Genomic DNA, 6,000 nt, shown 5'->3' on the forward strand with positions numbered 1-6,000 from the left:
TGACAGAGGGAGAAATCAACTTTTAACGACCACCCGAGATTTCATGTTGCACGGTAAGGCTTTGTACACACATAAAGAACAACTGTGCTGTGCTTTGCCTGTGTTTCATGGCCGCCCCAATGCTTTTCCAATGGAAGTCACGTGGTTTCACCAAACACTTGTGTTTGATTGCCCCCCCTCCCCCCATCACACACAACTGTTTGGTCAAACCACGTGACTTCCATTGGAAAAGCATTGAGGCGGCCATGAAACACGGACAGCACAGAGCATGTTGGTCTGATATGTATGTACAAAGCCTGAGACTACGGTCATTAGTATTATTGCCATCACCTGTGTGTGTCAGTCATGTAACTTTCTCGACGTTGAGCCGTGTACATGTTCAACAACACAGCCATGCAAAATAACATTGACAGCTCTGAGGTGGCGAAAGCTTGATCTGCATGGCAACAGTTGCTAAACTATTTGGATTGGCATTGGACAATCGCTTTTTGAGATGGGATTTAGCGAAGGGCTAATTAAGCAATGGCACGCCTGCGTTGCTGCAGGAACGAGCCGATAGGTCAGTTCCGTATAGGCAGCACAGAAGTGCTATACTTTTTAGCTAACGTTCCCCTCAGAATATGGATGATGGGGATAAAGTGATTAATATTCCCAGGGATAATTAATCTCATTGACAGAGACAACAGCTGAATATGTTGCTCTTTAATATAATAACTCACATCATGCACTTATTGATTCAAAGCTGTGTCAATATTCTCCCCTCAGAAAAGTACAATAAAGCACGCACATACACTCACTTAATTATTCTGATAGTCTGTGTGTGTGTGTGTGTGTGTGTGTGTGTGTGTGTGTGTGTGTGTTGAGGAGAGCACATGTAGCAACGTAGGGAAGGTGTGGGCTAGGCTTTCGGTCTGGTTTTTAGAGATAATTGACTGAAACACACCACAGAGATTTTTGTACCCCAGGCGGGAAGGGTTTTGTTAAATTTTGACCCACACCCCCTACCCCTCCGTTTTGGTTAATAAACCCAGACTTTATGTTGAAACGTTGTGTGATTTCTGAATCCAGGCAAGCCCTGGTTCAAAAAAAGAAGTAAAATAAAATAAAACAAGTTTGAACATGAAGCAAGCAATCGCCGCTCTGCTGAAGACCCAGGCTTCTATACAGACAATCTTAACTGAACTTTGCAAATGAGCCGAGCGGAGATTGCACTTCTTCAGCCAGTAATCGTTTACACCGTAGTTTTTCCTTTCGGAGAGGAAAGTTTCAAGCGAAACCTTGTTGGAGGCGCTGGCGGCAGTGCCAAACATCAGAGCCTAAAATGGCGGAGTTAGGGGAGCAGATTTAAAAAATAGTTGCCTCATTGGCCGCTGCAGTTCGTTGGAGCGATGTGTGTTGAAGGAGGGGCGGAAGAATTTACACTGGGAGAGGAAGTACGCCGGAAGTGTGGAAGGCACGCTACGTCACGCTGCCACTCAAGTGACTACTGGCCAATCAAAGTCTCAGGCTAGGAACGGAGAGGAGAGGAGCACCCAATAACCTTATTAGTCGCAAGTTACTGAAGCACATGCCACAGTTGAGAAAATGAGTGCTTATAGCAGGGGTTTTCAACTGATATATGAACCAGGGACCGCCACCCTGACTGAGAATCAACCTGGGGACCACTGTTGTGTTGGGAGGAGGGGGGGGGGGGGGGGATATGGGCGTGGCGTGTGGGAAAAATGTACCTTCCAAATTAAACTCATGTTGCTGTTCATTGTAAGTTACTGTATGTACAGTATGAGTGAGCAGACACATGCGATTGATTATGGGCACATTTCCTTATAATGGTGACTCAACCAGCCAATCCGGTACAGTTATCCTTTGAGATTCTAACTCAATTTTCTGTGTAAGTTCTTCACGTCCGAGTCCGTCTTGCCAGTAACTGTCACCCTGGTAACAGACCACGCCCGCTCAAATGGATGGAGCAAAGTGGAGCACCGTACAGGGAAGGAGCTTGCGAATGCGAATGCCCACGTGGATGACATTTAAAAGCAGCTTGCCTGTTCCTTCTTCCATGGGAAATACCCCATGTCTTCTGACACCTACCAGGAAATGTCAGCACATAAGAGAGCATATATAAAGATATGTTGATGTCTGATAGGATCAGATACAGAACAGGCCGAGGTCACAGGAGGACTGACTTTGACTTCTCACAGACTGGCTGCACACAGGTAGGCATACAGGGAACAATAGCATGCAATAGAATAAAATGCAATATTCACAGCTGTTCTTCTGAAGTGCTGGTCGTGCTGCAGACATCTCAGTTGATAGTGATACATACTGTTAGTACATTGACTGACTGTACTGTATAATGCAAACTTTAGAATCATTTAGAATTAGAATAGTTGAGACACATTTGAGTGAAATCGGACAGATTTGACTGTAAACTGATTTTAAGGTACATGCACTATTTAGGAACAATTAGATTCTTAGTTTTCTTCAATGTACATTCCAAATATTCAAATACTGTATATACACCGTGAATACTAAATGACAGAAAATTGAGGTTCAACCTTGTCAATTGCGTGCAACCTTTTAATATACTGTAATCGCAACAATACACAAGAGGGTGGTAGTTGGTAGAATACTGCAGGTGTTTAAGGCAACAATATACGCAGCTGTGATATAATCACAATATACCACAGCCTCGTTTGTAACTGTACTGTCTGTATATAGTGAAAATGTACTTGTTAATAACGTTATAATAATTGTATTTTCTCTTTCCAGTGTCATTAACTCAGCAACAGTATGGCCATCGGTTCACTGCTTGTGATTGTGATTGTTTTGCTGTCTTCAGCATGGGTCAGATGTGAGTAGTAACTAGACACTCTGTGTGTGTGTGTGTGTGTGTGTGTGTGTGTGTGTGTGTGTGTGTGTGTGAGAGAGAGAGAGAGAGAGAGAGAGAGAGAGAGAGAGAGAGAGAATGCAATTCATTCAATCCTAAATAAAAAACGTTTTAAAGATATTTTTGGGGCTTTTTCTGCCTTTTATTGATATGTTGAAAGTAGACTGACAGGAAATGGGGAGAGAGATGGGCGGAATACACGCGGCAAGGGCCGTCAGGATCGGGAGTCGAACCCGCGACATGCCGTCAGGCTGGCTCAGCAGCCTAGGTGCCCAGACGGTTGAGCTAACCGTCCGGGCCAATCCTACATAATTTTGACTGAATAGTCCATTATTAATTCAAAGTCAAATTAACTTCATTGACATGGCATACATGTGCACTTACTGTCAATACAGAAATTTAAAAAAAGAAAAGAAAAAAAGATTGTAAAACAATACAGAAATGTATGTGTGTAAATGTAATGTACACATGGCATAACTTTAGTGACTAATGGATGTTAAAGGAGAATTCCACACTAGGTTATTCTTACCATAATTGGATGTTATTATATCCCAGAACGAGTGATACGGGTGAAAAGTTTCATAACTCCATCCCGAGTGCACCGCCGTTCCAGGCGCGAGCGGGGGGGCTTTGTGGCAAATCGCTTATTTTTATCGCTCAAAAATTCTAAACTTTTCGTAGATATCGATTGTTCATAATACCTCAAATCTCTCCACAGTGTTTGAGTCCCAAAGGGGACTATATAAGCCCTCCATGGGTTTCTTTTCTCACCTGCACATATTTCTCTTTTATTGATGTTACCTTTTTTGTACTGTTTTTATTGTGCGAATAAACTAAACTAAACTAGACTTTGGATGAAATCACGGGTGAAATATCTACTCAAACACTGTGGCGTTTTTGTTTTTTTAATAAGCAATGTATCGCAAAACCCCGCTGCTTACACTCAGAGCTGCGGTATGAACATGTTCACCATGACCAACATCCAATTAGGGTAATAAAAAGCCTTGTTTGGAATTATCCTTTAAAATCAATCTCTCTCTCACTCCCCAGCAACCAACGAGACATACAGCTTCTCTCTAGCAGTGGGTAAAGGCGGAGGTTCAGCCTACCAGACCACGGGGGAGGGACACATCACCGCCATCAGGATCTGGGAGCACAATAACGCCTACATCGCAGGGTGTGTATATAGGCTGCCGTTAAGAAACATACTGTACATACTTTTCCCTGACCTGTACTGAGACAATGTAGGCACTGAGCAGACAGAACAGTCCTCCAGCTTGGCAAGGAAGTTCCATTAGGTTTTGTGGTATGTTGATCAGGAACAAAGATAACACAAAGGCATGGGCAGGTTGTTCAGGAAGATGAGTAACTCTCACAGAAGTCTAGGGTTTAGACAAGTTGTGAAGAGCATTAAGTGTAATGAATGTAGAAGGGTTCAATGTCTTGCGCTAAAAATTGTCACAGCTCAATGTTGTCATGTTTTCTCTGAACCTGAACTTCCATGTTTTATGCCTCTTTATTTAATGAAAGCTGACAGAATCTAACATTTGGCAACAAACCTGCATGTTTTCTTTCAATCTCTCTCCCTCCCTCTCACACGCACACACGCACACACACACACACACACACACACACACACACACACACACACAGGTTGCAGTTTCAGTATGATGGCATCTGGAGTGCGGTAGTCGGCAGTACCGTGAATACCGTAATAGAGATGGAGCTGCGTGATGGCGAGGCCATTATTCAGATTTCTGGGAAATGGCATGCCAGTAACTACATCTATCAGGTCAGAACTACAGCAGTACCTTCATCTATCAATTCCACTCACTTTTTGCTTTGCTATGAATCTATTTTATGACACTATAACTATTTACTATATACTTTATACTATAACTTTCTGTGTGGCTTTAGTTTATCGTCACACTATTGTGGGGGTGTGAGGGTGAAATCGCTGTAGTTCTTCCAAAGTGAAGTCGTTGATGTTTTCAAAATATCTTCCCCAATACTACAGTAGATACATCTGCATATACGCAACATATTCACATCTGTTGAGGTTTTTATGCCTGGTAGATTTTTTTAAAATTAAAAACATAACCAAATTGTCACTGAACCATTGATTCCCGTTTCTTTTGCAGATACAATTTGTGACCAACAGAGGCCGCTTCTTGGCAGCTGGCCAGCCCACTGGCTATTCCTTCAACTTCTACCCAGTTCACCCTGACGCTGAGCTTCTGCTGGTCAGTGGACGCTACAGTGGCTCTGCAATAACCTCCATCGGAGCTCACTGGGGCATGCACGCCTCAGACTCCAAGAAGCACTTGAAGAAGCACAATTAAAATATCTTTTGATATATTTGAATTGATTTTCTATCCTTTTTTTGGGCTTTCTTTTAACCTGAAACGTGTCATTTTTATTTAATTTCAAATGCATATAGTTAACTCATGTTAACTTTATGAACTTAAATGCAAATAAATAAAGACAATAGAACTTTAATACTAATCATTAAGATACTAATATAGACTGAAGTAATTAAAGCGGGTCATGTTTGCATGGGTGGGGGCCAGCCGCCACATGTGGCCCCTTTGACGCCGGTTGCCCATGTATGCACTATAGATGATGAATCCACAAACTATCCACATCAACTTTGAAGTCGGTCTTGATTAAATAACCACCCATCGTCGTTCTCTGTTATGTTGTTATGTTTAACACTTTTGCTCATTAAAAATCATTTTAAAAGGGAGCTATTTGACGGCTGAATCTTCCTGTTTCTATTCACTGTGTTTACAAAAAAAACATATTTACCCTCCATGCTTCTCTGTAGCGAGTGAACAGTGCAGTCAAAGTGGGGTTTGGGGACCCCCAGGGGTCCTTGAGGTGGTTCATTGGCTATTTAAAAAATAAATACTGTCACCAATGTGGAAGTAATGCAAAACGCCACAGTGGTCATGAATGGCCCAGCAGCCGGCGCTGATTGGCCTCCTCCAGCTGCACAATGATTGTCATTTCATTGGAGTCAATTAAGCAATATTACATGATTACCGTCATTAATGGCACGCCTGCGTTGCTGCAGGAACGAGCCGATAGGCCAGTTCCGTAGGCAGCGCAGA

General features: G+C 42.6%; 1 long non-coding RNA gene across 1 annotated transcript; it reads left to right on the forward strand.

Moving 5' to 3' along the window:
• Positions 1-2,173: 2,173 nt before the first annotated feature.
• LOC306925622 lies at positions 2,174-5,142 on the forward strand. The gene is made up of 5 exons (XR_013790272.1): positions 2,174-2,213; positions 2,770-2,851; positions 3,938-4,064; positions 4,541-4,679; positions 5,029-5,142. It is a non-coding gene; the product is annotated as an uncharacterized lncRNA (long non-coding RNA).
• The last annotated feature ends 858 nt before the right edge of the window (positions 5,143-6,000 follow it).

Source organism: Electrona antarctica, assembly GCF_951216825.1.
Source record: "Electrona antarctica genome assembly, chromosome: 6".
NCBI classification, from domain to species: Eukaryota; Metazoa; Chordata; class Actinopteri; order Myctophiformes; family Myctophidae; genus Electrona; species Electrona antarctica.